The following is a 20,000-nucleotide window of genomic DNA, read 5'->3' as shown; positions in this document are numbered from 1 at the left end:
AGACGGTTGTCTGCCATGACATTTCCCACCCAGCTAGCACCTAAAAGCGAGTAAAACAATTTTAATAGAATATTGGGATCGATTTGCAAAGGTTAGAACATTAAAAAGGGGTTCAAAGGGATTGTGGATTTAGACACATTCACTATGGAGGGTTGAGATCGTCCATATTTTACATAAGCGATACATATCTAATATCACAATTAATAATTATTTTATACTTACACTATTACCTGCATCATGAAGGAGCAAACTAAACTATACTAAGCAATGTTAACCTCGAGGAGCCATTTCCACAACAATATTACCAATTATAATCATGATAGGATTAACTGGAATGACAACATTTGATGTCACGACATCACCAGATATGCCTCCGCCCATATTATTCCATCATTATAATACTTGTACCAAGTTTGATTTATATCCTCTGAACCCAGACATATAATATTCGATAATTCTGGCTGCCAGACCATATGTCCGATCATGTTGAAATTTAAAACGTATATTCCATATGACTACGAGATCATAACTGTGACGTTTCACATCGATTGATGAAGCGGTTCAAGAGAGATTTTTTAAAAAAATTAATTTTGTTCAGACGAATATGGCTGCTGGAGTGCCAGAACATGTGAACAATTAATTATTCGTGAACACCCTGGTATCCCCAAGGCTTGGGGAACATGTAAGTGAAGCTTCCCCTCGGTCTATCAAGCCGTTCTGCAGAAGAAGATTTAAAAATGTTTATTCCTCAAAAAAATCATAGCTACCAAACCATGTGACTTATGACGTCATAGGTGGAGAACTTTTTGTTCCTCATGGATGGGCAATCAGACCTGTAAAGTTTTGCCTCGATCTGTTCATCCGTTACGGAGAAGATTTTTGAAGGTTTTTTGTTAAAAGCAATTCGGCTGCCAAACCACGTCACCGATGATTTTGCAAATGACAATTTAGCCCTTGATGACCCTCAAAGTTTTTCATACTGATCAGATAAAGCATTTGACATGAAATTAACACGTCATAAGGAAGCCATGAATGACATCATCAAAAAAAATCACCCATGTTTCACATGGGGAGTACATCACTTGTGCCAAGCTTAATTTTTTTTTCCATGGAGTGGTTTTGGAGATACAGAGGTCCAAAGTTTTCTTTTTTTCCAACATGGCTGCCACAACACGTGACCTATGATGTCATAGTTATCACCAAAACATTCTCCATGAGTAGTCGCATCGATGGTGAAAATGTGAAATTTATATGATGAAAAAAAAAACCATGCCGCCCCGCTTTGTTACAACCCCGCTTCAATCGGACACCTGACCCATGATGTCCTCTTTGTCAAATCAAATTCAGAATGAGTGGCCGATCACGTCTTTGAAGTTTCGTGTTGATCAGATAAGGCTTTTTGTCCAACATGGCTGTGAGACCGTTTAACCGCTGATGTTGAAATTTTCAACCAATATTCCCCATGCCGAGTCGATTATATAAAAATTATATATTTCTCTGAAACTGCTTAGCCTTTCACTGCGAGACTTGGCAGTGATGATCCACTACTGTTACTACAAATATTTTATTTAACAATGATCTCATCAGTCACATGATGTGGCAGCCACGTTGGTTTTAAAGAATTAATTAAACACTTATTTCTCTGAAACTGTTTAACCGATCAATACTAGACTTTGCAGTTATGATTCACTGCCCTTGGTGCATACATTTGACTTAAAGTGACATCATCAGTCACGTGGTGTGGCAGCCACATTGGTTTCCAGGGAAATATTAAAAAATTATATTTTGGAAATCGCTACAGCATTCGATGCAAAAACTTAAAGTTGTGATTCACTGCCATTGCTCCATGGAATGCAACATGACTCAAATTGATCTGTTCAGCAGTTTTGGATAAATAGATTTTTTTTATTTTCGGTTTTCAAACTAACATGGCTGCCAAACCACATGACCAATGGCATTGAAAATTTGGACTCTGCCAAAGACTTTGGGAAGGATCACTTGTGTGAAGTTTTGTTTTGATCCGATAAGGTTTGTTTTTCTATCCAATATGGCTGCCACACCACGTGACCTATAATGTAATAATTTCCACACTGTATGCAGGTATATAGTTTGATGATACTTGGTAAATTTTGCTTCGATCGGATAAGAGGTTCCAGAGAAAACATTATTTAATATTTTTCTTCAATCCAATATGGCCACCGAACCAAGTGACATCAATTATTCTTTATCAACCTATTACCGGAAGTCATGGGGAACATGTCTGTGAAGTTTCCCCTCAATCTGTCCACCGTTTTGAAGAGGATTTTTCGAGGTCTGAGGATAAATCCAAGATGCCTGCCAGGCCATGTGACCAATGACATCATAGTTGTCAAACTTTATTCAGCATGGATCGTCGATCATTTGTGTGCAGTTTCACTTCAATCTGTAAAGCGGTTCTGGAGGGATATTTTCCATATTTTAGCTCACCTGTTCGAAGAACAGAGAGCAAAAGCGCTACCCCCGGCGTGAGCATCAGCATCAGCGTCAGCGTGAGCGTGAAAATATTAAAGTTTTTGGTGCAACTTATTTCCTTTCTCATGTTTTTATCTACCACACTATTTTTTACTGATTACAATATACAAATGCATATATTGCTTTAAAATTATTTGGATCAGACTTCACTGCAATGCTTTATAAAAAATATTATTAGACTAGTCTTTTAAAAACGATAAATGTATAAACAGGCGAGCATTGGGTGGCTGTGACACCACTCTGGTAGCTCGCCTGTTCGAAGAACAGAGAGCTATAGCGATACCCCCGGCATTAGCGTCAGCGTCAGTGTGAGCGTGAAAATGTTAAAGTTTTTGGTGCAAGTTATTTAGAAGCTTTCCATTCATTTAATATGTGTACTAGGATACTGATATTTGGCATGGAGGTTCCTTTGGGGTATGTTATTGATGTAGTGAAGTTGAAATTAAAAAATAATTTCAAATGTTTTAAATTTTTGACCTGTTTTGAACTTAACTTTTTTGTAGCACATCAACGTTAAAGTTTTTGGTGCAAGTTATTTAGAAGCTTGCCATTCATTTAATATGTGTACTAGGATGCTGATATATAGCATGGAGGTTCCTTTGGGGTATACTATTGGTGTAGTGAAGTCGAAATTAACAAATGATTTTAATTTTTTTTATTTCACTCTAAGTTGGTGTCAAAGCCACCCAATGCTCGCCTGTTTATACTAGACGCTTGCCATTCATTTAATATGTGTACTAGGGATGCAATGAAGTCCAAATGAAATAAATTTTGTTGGTGCACCTTTTTCAGAGACTCAATATTTGTGAAGTCAAAACACTACATATTACTTTTTCTTTGAGATGCATTTCTCATGGCAAGGCAAGTAGGTAATGTATTATTGCATAATGTTGACAAATACCATTGCACATGCACTGTTATAACTGTGATGCCATCATAATTACAAATAATTTAAAAAATGATGCTGCATGGTAGTTCGACTTGTTCATTAATAATGCTGCCACTGTAACATGATTTGCTCTCTGGTTTGAAATGTCTTCAACATCTGAAAACACTTTCAATGTGGTATTTCACAATGTCAGGTCTCTACATAAGCATATCAGTGACATTAAGTCTTGTCAGTTTTATACTGCTGCAGATCTCGTGATGTTTGTGGAAGCAAAGATTTCAGATATTTCAAAGATGAAATAGAAGCATATCGAATTCCAGGATTCTATTCGTACATGTATCCCTTTACTCTCACAGTGGATGACAGACGTTCAGTCTAAGGTACTGCAGTCTATTCACGTTCTCCATTGTTAAGTAAATACATTCAGACTGTCCAACTACAATCAGGGATTGAATTCACCATCATCGTTCTACACAACATTTTGACAGGACAATGCTGGTTGTTGTTGCACTATATGCATCTCCCAGCACAACCATGGAAAGGCTACAAACAATTCTACAAGACATAACATCTCGGATTAATCATTGGAAACCAACGAAAATAATCCTTCTTGGAGATTTAAATGTGGATTTGATGAAAAGGAAGAATAATCCGATTCTTGACATTTTGGATTCTTGTGATCAAAAAATCAGTTGACCAACTACAGATTATGGATCATTGATCGACCAAGTTTACAGCGATATTACAAATTCAACAAGTGAATGGGGGGGGGGGGGGTGTTTGAGTCGTACTTCTCAGACCATAAACCTCTATGGGGTTGTATTAATGAACTTAATGAATAATGATGATCTGTGGAATTTTTGATGATGAAGAGGGGGTGCATGTTTCTATAATTGGAACTTATTATGTTTCTTATGTTTATCTGTGAAACTGTTCAGGAGGTTGTGCTTTTTGTCACATCGGATTAGGTAAACTGATGTGTTGCCTGCTTCGCACTTGAGTTAAATGTACTTGCTCAAAAACTATTGTGTGAACTGCCGTGTCACAATGTCATAGTAATTAAGTTGTGATGCATTTTATAACTGGGATGATGATGCATAAACTGTGGAACTTTTGATGATGAAAAAGAGGGGGGTGTATTCAATAACTGGAACTGATGCTTATGATGTATTGTATATATATATATATATATATATATATATATATATATATATATATATATATATATATATATATATATATATATATATATATATATATGTGGAACATTTTAATATGATGATGATGATGATGATGATGATTTATCTTTAAATGGTAAGCATGAGTCAATATTTATTTCAATATTGTCATGATGAGTTGAACACCTTGATGTGAAACGATTTTGTAATGTTCATGTTTTCATTTTTTAGCTCGCCTGTTCGAAGAACAGAGAGCTATAGCGATACCTCCGGCGTGAGCGTCAGCGTGAGCATGAAAATGTTAAAGTTTTTGGTGCAAGTTATTTCCTTTCTAATGTTTTTATCTACCACACTATTTTTTACTGATTACAATATACAAATACATATATTGCTTTAAAATTATATGGATCAGACTTCACTGCAATGCTTTATAAAAAAAATATATTATTAGACTAGTCTTTTAAAAACGATAAATATATAAACAGGCGAGCATTGGGTGGCTTTGACACCACTCAGGTTTTTTTAAACAGTAGAGCTGCCAAACAACGTGACGGATGATGTCATAATATTTTTTTCTGTGTTGTCATGTTTCCGGAGATGAAACTCAGAAATTTTCATGCTGATCAAATGCAGCGTTCTACTTATCGAATTTCGATCAGGATACCACTTCACTGATGATGTCAGAGTGAATTTGATCTTCTTCCCCATGCAGAGAAGTTGGCAGGTGCCAAGTTTCAATTTTTTCCATCTTGCCGTTTAGGTGATACAGAGGTCCAAAATTTTTCCGTTTTTCCAACAAGGCTGCCACCCCCACGTGACCTATGACGTCACAGTTATCAAAAAAAATTCTGCATGATGAGTCAGATTGACGGTCTCAATTTTGTTTCAATAGGATAAGCGGTTACAGAGAAAACAAAAATTTTGCATGTACGTACGGACGGACGGACAGACGGACAAACCGAAAACATGATGCCAACTGCGACATCGGTACCGATCCTGACCATGTTTGGATTAAAAAGACCATGTCATGGATCCTGACCATGTTTGGATTAAAAAGACAATGCAACCGATCATGACCATGTTTGGATTAAAAACACCATGGTACTGATCCTGACCATGTTTGGATTATAAAGACCATGGTACCGATCCTGACCATGTTTGGATTAAAAAGACCAGGCCACTGATCTTGACCATCTTTGGATGAAAAAGACCATGCCACTGATCCTGACCATGTTTAGATTAAAAACACCATGGTACCGATCATGACTATGTTTGGATTAAAAACACCATGGTACCGATCCTGACCATGTTTGGATTAAAAACACCATGGTACCGATCCTGACCATGTTTGAATTAAAAAGACCATGGTACCAATCATGACCATGTTTGGATTATAAAGACCATGCTACCGATCATGACCATGTTTGGATTAAAATGACCATGGTACCGATCATGACCATGTTCAGATTAAAAAGACCATGGTACCGATCATGACCATGTTTGGATTAAAAAGACCATGGTACCGATCATGACCATGTTTGGATTAAAAAGACCATGGTACCGATCATGACCATGTTTGGATTAAAAAGACCATTTTACCGATCATGACCATGTTTAGATTAAAAAGACCATGGTACCGATCATGACCATGTTTAGATTAAAAAGACCATGGTACCGATTATGACCATGTTTAGATTAAAAAGACCATGGTACCGTTAATGACCATGATTAGATTACAAAGACCATGGTTCCGTTAATGACCATGTTTAGATTATAAAGACCATGGTACCGTTAATGACCATGATTAGATTACAAAGACCATGGTTCCGTTAATGACCATGTTTAGATTATAAAGACCATGGTACCGTTAATGACCATGTTTGGATTAATAAGGCCATGGTACCGATCATGAAAATGTTTAGATTAAAAAGACCATGGTACCGTTAATGACCATGATTAGATTACAAAGACCATGGTTCCGTTAATGACCATGTTTAGATTATAAAGACCATGGTACCGTTAATGACCATGTTTGGATTACGAAGGCCATGGTACCGATCATGAAAATGTTTAGATTAAAAAGACCATGGTACCGATCATGACCATGTTTGGATTAAAAAGACCATGGTACCGATCCTGACTATGTTTGGATTATAAAGACCATGCTACCGATCATGACCATATTTGGATTATAAAGACCATGTTACCGTTAATGACCATGTTTAGATTAAAAAGACCATGGTACCGATCATGACCATGTTTGGATTATAAAGACCATGTTACCGTTAATGACCATGTTTAGATTAAAAAGACCATGGTACCGATCATGACCATGTTTGGATTATAAAGACCATGTTACCGTTAATGACCATGTTTAGATTAAAAAGACCATGGTACCGATCATGACCATATTTGGATTATAAAGACCATGTTACCGTTAATGACCATGTTTAGATTAAAAAGACCATGGTACCGATCATGACCATGTTTGGATTATAAAGACCATGTTACCGATCCTGACCATGTTTGGATTATAAAGACCATGGTACCGATCCTGACCATGTTTGGATTATAAAGACCATGGTACCGATCATGACCATGTTTATATTAAAAAGACCATGGTACCGATCATGACCATGTTTGGATTAAAAAGACCATGGTACCGATCCTGACTATGTTTGGATTATAAAGACCATGCTACCGATCATGAGCATATTTGGATTTAAAGACCACGTCACCGTAAATGACCATTTTTAGATTAAAAAGTCCATGTTACCGATCATGACCATGTTTGGATTGTAAAGACCATGGTACCGATCCTGACCATGTTTGGATTATAAAGACCATGGTACCGATCATGAACATGTTTGGATTAAAAAGGCCATGGTACCGATCCTGACTATATTTGGATTATAAAGACCATGCTACCGATTATGAGCATATCTGGTTTTAAAGACCATGTTACCATTAATGACCATGTTTGGATTATAAAGACCATGTTTGGATTATAAAGACCATGGTACCGATCCTGACCATGTTTGGATTATAAAGACCATGTTACCGATCCTGACCATGTTTGGATTATAAAGACCATGTTTGGATTATAAAGACCATGGTACTGATCATGACCATGTTTGGATTATAAAGATCATGGTACTGATCCTGACCATGTTTGGATTATAAAGACCATGGTACTGATCCTGACCAGGTTTGGATTATAAAGACCATGGTACTGATCCTGACCATGTTTGGATTATAAAGATCATGGTACTGATCCTGACCATGTTTGGATTATAAAGACCATGGTACCGATCCTGCCCATGTTTGGATGATAAAGACCATGTTCCCGATCCTGACCATGTTTGGATTATAAAGACCATGGTACCGATCCTGACCATGTTTGGATTACAAAGACCATGGTACCGATCCCGACCATGTTTGGATTATAAAGACCATGGTACCGATCCTGACCATGTTTGGATTATAAAGACCATGGTACCGATCCTGACCATGTTTGGATTATAAAGACCATGGTACCGATCCAGACCATGTTTGGATTATAAAGACCATGTTAGCGATTCTGACCATGTTTGGATTATCAAGACCATGGTACCGATCCTGACCATGTTTGGATTATAAAGACCATGGTACTGATCCTGACCAGGTTTGGATTATAAAGACCATGGTACCGATCCAGACCAGGTTTGGATTATAAAGACCATGGTACCGATCCAGACCATGTTTGGATTATAAAGACCATGGTACTGATCCTGACCAGGTTTGGATTATAAAGACCATGTTACCGTTAATGACCATGTTGAGATTAAAAAGATCATGGTACCAATCCTGACCATGTTTGGATTATAAAGACCATGTTACTGATCCTGACCATGTTTGGATTATAAAGACCATGTTTGGATTATAAAGACCATGGTACCGATCCTGACCATGTTTGGATTATAAAGATCATGGTACCGATCCTGACCATTATAACCGATTATAAGCCTGGTGTTGGCGCAGTGGTTAGGGCAGCGGCTTGGGATCCAAGAGGTCCTGAGTTCAAGCCCCGTTGGGCCACTGAATTAATACACCAGGGGGTTGACTCTGCCTGTCATCCTTCCGAGGTCGGCAAAATGAGTGCCAGCATGCTGGTATCCTGTGTCGGAGTGGCGACCCGTCCAGGATTGTGTCCAATAGCCAAGGAGACTGCTTAGGCAGCACCAACACTCTGCATGGAGTATGGTCCCGATGGATGGATGGGGTTGACTCAGCCTGTCATCCTTCCGAGGTCGGCGAAATGAGTACCAGTATACTGGGCCGGTGTATACCCCGGTTAAAATAGGTGTACCATATCCCTGTGTCGTAAGAGGCGACCAGGGTTGCGTCAGGAAGGGCATCCGGCGTAAAACATGTGCCAAATCACTATGCGGATCATACGGATGATCCGCTGTGGCGACCCCTAACGGGAGCAGCCGAAAGAAGAAGAAGAAGGGACCGATCCTGACGATGTTCCCGATCCTGACCATGTGACTCGGCGCGTGCCACGAGATGACTGCACGTCGTGTTCAATCGAACATCCAGTTCCATCGCTGTGCTCGGCCCTGCCGTGTTTTGCTGAGCACTTCCCTTCGCACCTCCTCGTGGATGAGAAAGTGAATGCACGTGAAACCCACACCCAGTGTGACCGTTATCCACATGGCCCAGCACGTGGTGATGTGAGGGTCGTTTATGTTCAAGTGAACACGTGGGGGGAGAGTAGGAGGAGGAGGAGGAGGAGGAGGAGGAGGAGGAGGAGGAGGAGCTAGGGGGCGGAATAAAACCACATCAAAGGTCATTTGGGAATAGATCGCAGGTCCAGCAGGCTGCACGGTCTTTCCTGTTTGATTTCCCATTCTTGAGTAATATTTCCTTGTAAAGAGAGGGCACACACACTCACGGACCATCACCCTCTGAGTCGGACGCCTGTTTAACTCATCCATTGTTACAATAACTGCACGAGACAGTCATTGGGGGCCCAACATGGAGGGGGCTGAAGGAATTCGGGGCCCTCAAGACCCTTGAGCTGCCAATCAGACGAGTTTGAGGAATTCTGTTCGAGTCAGACCCTCCTTCCAACCACCGATCATTCTGTATTCTGTTCCTCCATCTCAAATTCCTCACTCTTCCACCTCCTCCTCCCAAATTGAACGTTAATCGCAAATTCGAGGAAGGCCGCAGAAAGGTAACACCACGTGATGACCGATTCTCTGTGGCTCGGAGGTCTTAAAGGAAGAGCGGTCGATGAGCGGACGAATTCTAAAGAAGGATCCCTTGGAAGAAACTTCCCCATTCCCTTCGATCGTCTTTCACAAACAGAGCGCACAGATCACGGCCCAGGAATGTGGGCTCAGCCTGGGACGTGCGTTGTACTGTTTAATGGCCCCTTGAGGGGTCAAAGGGACAGCTCTCCAGTGACGACTCGGACTAACAATTATCGGAATTGTTTTCTCTTTGCCAGCAGGAATGTCTTGCCGGTTTTTGGGAACGCGGGCAGTGGGTGAGAGGGGCCGGGGTAGTTGGTGGGGGTGAATATCCATAAAACTAGGCCCCACTGTCTGGTGGACCATCTACCCAAAGAAGACAACACCATAGGCATGGATCATGAACCAAAAGGAGGCCTCACGGTCTGCATGACATATCAACCCCAAGAAGGGTATGTAATGACCCTGGATGTGATGACCCTGGATGTGATGATCCAGGCTTTGTAATGCCCTATCGACCCTGGAACTAGCAGGTTGCCCCTCTGATGGTCGCACATTTGCCGTTGGTTTGGTCTTGGGTTCAACTCCCATCTGCGGGTGCGGTGCCAACAGGGGGCGCTGCATTGCGGGGTATACATTGCTTCGGTGGTAAAAACCAAGCTGGCCGTCTCTTCTGCTTACACTGACTTTTGGATCCCACGACATCGTTCACATCACAACTCGAGGTCGCAATCGTGGCTCGTTCAACGCTTTCACTTGCTCGGAACCTTCCTGCTCTTTAACCGCTGCAGCAGTCCCATGCGAACCCCCACCACATGGTGATCTTCGAACGGACACAAACCAATTTCAGATCGAGTGTATCAATCGCTGTGACTGTGTTGACCTGTGTGTGTTATCTTTCACCAAGAACGATTTGTCTGCAGCTCAGTGATTGTTTGTCCAAACGTTGTCCGACACTAACGGCCGAGTTTGTCTAACTTCGTATCAGCATGCATTCTCGAACTTTGTGAAAAATATTTTGTTCCAAGGAAAGGTCACGACCCGTGACCTGCACGGGGAGGAGGTAAACAGTCCGAGATCACGTGACGCGAACAGACCAATCAGACACGGACGAGTCCGCACCGCAGTGAAGGTGTGCGCTCAGTGAGAAGTCTCACGGACCAAGCTCAATCATCACGTCAAAGGTTTCTGAGTATTTGTTGAACTGTTCGAGTTGGTGGAGGTTGGACGTGCGAGCCAGGTGTTTAATTTTAGGGTCATGCACCCCAAGGTGAGCATCCAACAGTCATTGTGGAGACAAGGTGATCCAGGTGGATACACACCAGGTGTTCGAGCTGGTGGCGACAAAGTTGCACTTATTTTGGAAACCAGGTGTTTTAGTTGGGGAGACACCAGGAAGGTAATCCAGGTGGATCCACACCAGGTGTTCGAGGTGGTGGCAACAAAGTTGCAGTTATTTTGGAAACCAGGTGTTTTAGTTGGGGGACACCAGGAAGGTAATCCAGGTGGATACACACCAGGTGTTCGAGGTGGTGGCGACAAAGTTGCACTTATTTTGGAAACCAGGTGTTTTAGTTGGGGAGACACCAGGAAGGTAATCCAGGTGGATACACACCAGGTGTTCGAGGTGGTGGCAACAAAGTTGCAGTTATTTTGGAAACCAGGTGTTTTAGTTGGGGGACACCAGGAAGGTAATCCAGGTGGATACATACCAGGTGTTCGAGATGGTGGCGACAAAGTTGCAGTTATTTTGGAAACCAGGTGTTTTAGTTGGGGAGACACCAGGAAGGTAATCCAGGTGGATACACACCAGGTGTTCGAGGTGGTGGCAACAAAGTTGCAGTTATTTTGGAAACCAGGTGTTTTAGTTGGGGAGACACCAGGAAGGTAATCCAGGTGGATCCACACCAGGTGTTCGAGGTGGTGGCAACAAAGTTGCAGTTATTTTGGAAACCAGGTGTTTTAGTTGGGGAGACACCAGGAAGGTAATCCAGGTGGATACACACCAGGACGGCACGGTATCAGCACGGAGGTTGAAAAGTCGGGATCCCATTTTCTGATCCGGATTCCAACCCAAAAGGTTTAGCCATTACAAGGCTTTCCATCCCAACTTTCCTTCACCTCGGTACGACCACCGCAAGCAGCACACGTCCGTTATCATCGGTGAGGACGTGGATAATATTTATCTAATGACTCACTGAGATAACACTGCAGCGTTGGCACAGAATGCGTCACGTGACACTCAAGACAATGGTGTCCTCTTCATTGTGACCTTTGTGTTGGAGTGGCTTCCGCAAGGCGAAGGAGGTTCTGCAACAGGGTCAGTGCAGGACAAGAACGTACACGTGTGTTCGGCGTACACATATACCCTGTTCGTACGTTAGGGACGCTTCGTGTCCATTTGTGACTGGGATTTGTTGTTTTTTTTCTTCCAGAATGCCGGCAATGACTCGCCTTCTCTTCGCGAAAGACAACGTGGGATCTTTAACGTCCAGAGACCGATTCCGGCAGACGGGACGCCCGGCTTAACGTGCATTTGAAGAACTTGTGTTCAATCATTCGTCCCGTTTGCGAAGCTCCAGTCTGAGAGTTTACAGTCCGATCTGGAGTCGAACCCACAGCAGACAGCTCAAAGGTAAGTTCACTACCACCTTTCATGAACACGTGGTACTCTAACATGAATACACATTACACCATGAACACGTGGTACTCTAACATGAATACACATTACACCATGAACACGTGGTACTCTAATATAAATACACATTACACCATGAACACGTGGTACTCTAACATGAATACACATTACACCATGAACACGTGGTACTCTAACATGAATACACATTACACCATGAACACGTGGTACTCTAACATGAATACACATTACACCATGAACACGTGGTACTCTAATATAAATACACATTACACCATGAACACGTGGTACTCTAACATGAATACACATTACACCATGAACACGTGGTACTCTAACATGAATACACATTACACCATGAACACGTGGTACTCTAACATGAATACACATTACACCATGAACATATGGTACTCTAACATGAATACACATTACACCATGAACACGTGGTACTCTAACATGAATACACATTACACCATGAACATGTGGTACTCTAACATGAATACACATTACACCATGAACACGTGGTACTCTAACATGAATACACATTAAACCATGAACATATGGTACTCTAACATGAATACACATTACACCACGAACACGTGGTACTCTAACATGAATACACATTACACCATGAACATGTGGTACTCTAACATGAATACACATTACACCACGAACACGTGGTACTCTAACATGAATACACATTACACCACGAACACGTGGTACTCTAACATGAATACACATTACACCACGAACACGTGGTACTCTAACATGAATACACATTACTCCACGAACACGTGGTACTCTAACATGAATACACATTACACCACGAACACGTGGTACTCTAACATGAATACACATTACACCACGAACACGTGGTACTCTAACATGAATACACATTACACCATGAACACGTGGTACTCTAACATGAATTCACATTACACCATGAACACGTGGTACTCTAACATGAATACACATTACACCACGAACACATGGTACTCTAACATGAATACACATTACACCATGAACACGTGGTATTCTAACATGAATACACATTACACCATGAACACGTGGTACTCTAACATGAATACACATTACACCATGAACATGTGGTACTCTAACATGAATACACATTACACCATGAACACGTGGTACTCTAACATGAATACACATTACACCATGAACACGTGGTACTCTAACATGAATACACATTACACCATGAACACGTGGTACTCTAACATGAATACACATTACACCACGAACACGTGGTACTCTAACATGAATACACATTACACCATGAACACGTGGTACTCTAACATGAATACACATTACACCACGAACACGTGGTACTCTAACATGAATACACATTACACCATGAACACGTGGTACTCTAACATGAATACACATTACACCATGAACACGTGGTATTCTAACATGAATACACATTACACCATGAACACGTGGTACTCTAACATGAATACACATTACACCATGAACACGTGGTACTCTAACATGAATACACATTACACCATGAACACGTGGTACTCTAACATGAATACACATTACACCATGAACACGTGGTACTCTAACATGAATACACATTACACCATGAACACGTGGTACTCTAACATGAATACACATTACACCATGAACACGTGGTACTCTAACATGAATACACATTACACCATGAACACGTGGTACTCTAACATGAATACACATTACACCATGAACACGTGGTACTCTAACATGAATACACATTACACCATGAACATGTGGTACTCTAACATGAATACACATTACACCATGAACACGTGGTACTTTAATATGAATACACTTTACACCATGAATATGTGGTACTTTAATATGAATACACATTACACCATGAACACGTGGTACTCTAACATGAATACACATTACACCATGAACACGTGGTACTCTAACATGAATACACATTACACCATGAACATGTGGTACTCTAACATGAATACACATTACACCATGAACATGTGGTACTCTAACATGAATACACATTACACCATGAACATGTGGTACTCTAACATGAATACACATTACACCATGAACATGTGGTACTCTAACATGAATACACATTACACCACGAACACGTGGTACTCTAACATGAATACACATTACACCATGAACACGTGGTACTCTAACATGAATACACATTACACCACGAACACGTGGTACTCTAACATGAATACACATTACACCATGAACACGTGGTACTCTAACATGAATACACATTACACCACGAACACGTGGTACTCTAACATGAATACACATTACACCATGAACACGTGGTACTCTAACATGAATACACATTACACCATGAACACGTGGTATTCTAACATGAATACACATTACACCATGAACACGTGGTACTCTAACATGAACACGTGGTACTCTAACATGAATACACATTACACCATGAACACGTGGTACTCTAACATGAATACACATTACACCATGAACACGTGGTACTCTAACATGAATACACATTACACCATGAACACGTGGTACTCTAACATGAATACACATTACACCATGAACACGTGGTACTCTAACATGAATACACATTACACCATGAACACGTGGTACTCTAACATGAATACACATTGCACCATGAACATGTGCTACTCTAACATGAATACACATTACACCATGAACATGTGGTACTCTAACATGAATACACATTTCACCATGAACACGTGGTACTTTAATATGAATACACATTACACCATGAACATGTGCTACTCTAACATGAATACACATTACACCATGAACACGTGGTACTCTAACATAAATACACATTACACCATGAACACGTGGTACTCTAACATGAATACACATTACACCATGAACACGTGGTACTCTAACATGAATACACATTACACCATGAACATATGGTACTCTAACATGAATACACATTACACCATGAACATGTGGTACTCTAACATGAATACACATTACACCATGAACATGTGGTACTCTAATATGAATACACATTACACCATGAACACGTGGTACTCTAACATGAATACACATTACACCATGAAAATGTGGTACTCTAACATGAATACACATTACACCATAAACACGTGGTACTCTAACATGAATACACATTATACCATGAACACGTGGTACTCTAACATGAATACACATTATACCATGAACACGTGGTACTCTAACATGAATACACATTACACCATGAACACGTGGTACTCTAACATAAATACACATTACACCATGAGCATGTTGTACTCTAACATGAATACACATTACACCATGAACATGTGGTACTCTAACATGAATACACATTTCACCATGAACACGTGGTACTTTAATATGCTCTAACATGAATACACATTACACCATGAACACGTGGTACTCTAACATGAATACACATTACACCATGAACACGTGGTACTCTAACATGAATACACATTACACCATGAACACGTGGTACTCTAACATGAATACACATTACACCATGAACACGTGGTACTCTAACATGAATACACATTACACCATGAACACGTGGTACTCTAACATGAATACACATTGCACCATGAACATGTGCTACTCTAACATGAATACACATTACACCATGAACACGTGGTACTTTAATATGAATACACTTTACACCATGAACATGTGGTACTTTAATATGAATAAACATTACACCATGAACACGTGGTACTCTAACATGAATACACATTACACCATGAACATGTGGTACTCTAACATGAATACACATTACACCATGAACACGTGGTACTCTAACATGAATACACATTACACCATGAACACGTGGTACTCTAACATGAATACACATTACACCATGAACATGTGGTACTCTAACATGAATACACATTACACCATGAACATGTGGTACTCTAACATGAATACACATTACACCATGAACATGTGGTACTCTAACATGAATACACATTACACCACGAACACGTGGTACTCTAACATGAATACACATTACACCATGAACACGTGGTACTCTAATATGAATACACATTACACCATGAACATGTGGTACTCTAACATGAATACACATTACACCATGAACATGTGGTACTCTAACATGAATACACATTACACCATGAACACGTGGTACTCTAATATGAATACACATTACACCATGAACACGTGGTACTCTTACATGAATACACATTACACCATGAACATGTGGTACTCTAACATGAATACACATTACACCATGAACATGTGGTACTCTAACATGAATACACATTACACCATGAACACGTGGTACTCTAATATGAATACACATTACACCATGAACACGTGGTACTCTAATATGAATACACATTACACCATGAACACGTGGTACTCTAATATGAATACACATTACACCATGAACACGTGGTACTCTAATATGAATACACATTACACCATGAACACGTGGTACTCTAATATGAATATACATTACACCATGAACATGTGGTACTCTAACATGAATACACATTACACCATGAACACGTGGTACTCTAATATGAATACACATTACACCATGAACACGTGGTACTCGAATATGAATATACATTACACCATGAACACGTGGTACTCTAATATGAATACACATTACACCATGAACACGTGGTACTCAAATATGAATATACATTACACCATGAACACATGGTACTCTAATATGAATATACATTACACCATGAACATGTGGTACTCTAATATGAATACACATTACACCATGAACACGTGGTACTCTAATATGAATATACATTACACCATGAACATGTGGTACTCTAACATGAATACACATTACACCATGAACACGTGGTACTCAAATATGAATACACATTACACCATGAACACGTGGTACTCTAATATGAATACACATTACACCATGAACATGTGGTACTCTTACATGAATACACATTACACCATGAATACGTGGTACTCTAAAATGAATACACATTACACCATGAACAAGTGGTACTCTAATATGAAGACACATTACACCATGAACATGTGGTACTCTAACATGAATACACATTACACCATGAACATGTGGTACTCTAACATGAATACACATTACACCATGAACATGTGGTACTCTAACATGAATACACATTACACCATGAACATGTGGTACTCTAACATGAATACACATTACACCATGAACACGTGGTACTCTAACATGAATACACATTACACCATGAACATGTGGTACTCTAATATGAAGACACATTACACCATGAACACGTGGTACTCTAACATGAATACACATTACACCATGAACATGTGGTACTCTAACATGAATACACATTACACCACGAACATGTGGTACTCTAATGTGAATACACATTACACCATGAACACGTACTCTAACATGAATACACATTACACCATGAACATGTGGTACTCTAACATGAATACACATTACACCATGAACACGTGGTACTCTAACATGAATACACATTACACCATGAACACGTGGTACTCTAACATGAATACACATTACACCATGAACATGTGGTACTCTAACATGAATACACATTACACCATGAACACGTGGTACTCTAACATGAATGCACATTACACCATGAACATGTGGTACTCTAACATGAATACACATTACACCATGAACACGTGCTACTCTAACATGAATACACATTACACCATGAACATGTGGTACTCTAACATGAATACACATTACACCATGAACACGTGGTACTCTAACATGAATACACATTACACCATGAACACGTGGTACTCTAACATGAATACACATTACACCATGAACACGTGGTACTCTAACATGAATACACATTACACCATGAACACGTGGTACTCTAACATGAATACACATTACACCATGAACACGTGGTACTCTAACATGAATACACATTACACCATGAACATGTGGTACTCTAACATGAATACACATTACACCATGAACACGTGGTACTCTAACTTGAATACACATTACACCATGAACACGTGGTACTCTAACATGAATACACATTACACCATGAACACGTGGTACTCTAACATGAATACACATTACACCATGAACACGTGGTACTCTAATATGAATACACATTACACCATGAACATGTGGTACTCTAACATGAATACACATTACACCATGAACATGTGGTACTCTAACATGAATACACATTACACCATGAACATGTGGTACTCTCACATGAATACACATTACACCATGAACATGTGGTACTTTAATATGAATACACATTACACCATGAACATGTGGTACTCTAACATGAATACACATTACACCATCAATACACATTACACCACGAACATGTGGTACTCTATTATGAATACACATTACACCATGAACACGTGGTACTCTAATATGAATACACATTACACCATCAATACACATTACACCACGAACATGTGGTACTCTATTATGAATACACATTACACCATGAACATGTGGTACTCTATAAATACACATTACACCATGAACACGTGGTACTCTATAAATACACATTACACCATGAACACGTGGTACTCTAACATGAATACACATTACACCATGAACACGTGGTACTCTAACATGAATACACATTACACCATGAACATGTGGTACTCTAACATGAATACACATTACACCATGAACACGTGGTACTCTAACATGAATACACATTACACCATGAACACGTGGTACTCTAATATGAATACACATTACACCATGAACACGTGGTACTCTAACATGAATACACATTACACCATGAACATGTGTTACTCTAACATGAATACACATTACACCATGAACACGTGGTACTCTAATATGAATACACATTACACCATGAACATGTGGTACTCTAACATGAATACACATTACACCATGAACATGTGGTACTCTAATATGAATACACATTACACCATGAACATGTGGTACTCTAATATGAATACACATTACACCATGAACACGTGGTACTCTGTAAATACATGGACCTCCAGAAAAATATTGTGTATTAACCTATCACATTATATAAACTCCCTGTGTATTTATTTCTCTGTCACGCAGGAAGTGTTCTCACATTCACGGAAGTGACGTCACATTCGTCACTGAAAGGGACCACATGCAATTTCAGTGTTAGTGCCATTCACCATTTTTTTCCACTCTGGAAAGGTGATTTTATTATGTCCAAAACTTTTACTTCACGTATCTGAATTTGTTTTGATTTCATGAGCATTCCGCTTGTTTTCACAGCTATAGCACGAGAGGTGAAACGTTCGTAATTTTTATTTGCAGTAAAAAAATGTGTATATCGGTAAATAATAATTATCCTTGGTCATTTGAAATTCCGTTGTCGCTTTGACAATAAATGTATTTCTAAAGTAATAATACTGTTATGTGGAAGGGGGAGGGGATCCACAGCTAGGCCATGGTAAGTGTAGTATTGTCCATGTAATATGGTCCGTGTGTTCCACTTAGGTTACATTGAAATGTCATAGGGATCTGTCAGAGTTAGTCATTTGTTACC

General features: G+C 39.8%; 1 protein-coding gene and 1 long non-coding RNA gene across 6 annotated transcripts in view; one reads left to right on the top strand and one right to left on the bottom strand.

Moving 5' to 3' along the window:
- Positions 1 to 20,000, bottom strand: part of LOC147033655 (tubulin alpha chain-like) — a 497,880-nt gene that overhangs the window by 320,332 nt on the left and 157,548 nt on the right. The gene's annotated exons all lie outside the window — the stretch shown is intronic.
- Positions 1 to 20,000, top strand: part of LOC147033657 (uncharacterized) — a 45,443-nt gene that overhangs the window by 9,500 nt on the left and 15,943 nt on the right. The window contains exons 1-3 of one of the 4 annotated variants that reach the window (XR_015055587.1): positions 11,805 to 12,138; positions 12,254 to 12,453; positions 19,541 to 19,645. This is a non-coding gene — a long non-coding RNA (uncharacterized LOC147033657). Of the gene's footprint in view, positions 1 to 11,804; positions 12,139 to 12,253; positions 12,454 to 19,540; positions 19,862 to 20,000 lie in introns of those variants that run through there. The other 3 variants (XR_015055586.1, XR_015055588.1, XR_015055589.1) reach the window with 3 other exon arrangements.

The sequence above is a fragment of the Eptatretus burgeri genome, chromosome 2, assembly GCF_056783735.1.
Source record: "Eptatretus burgeri isolate ZD-2024b chromosome 2, Ebu_testis_v1, whole genome shotgun sequence".
Lineage (NCBI taxonomy): Eukaryota > Metazoa > Chordata > Myxini > Myxiniformes > Myxinidae > Eptatretus > Eptatretus burgeri.
Note: the sequence above shows the minus strand (reverse complement) of the source record. Positions and strands in the feature narration are given on the sequence as shown.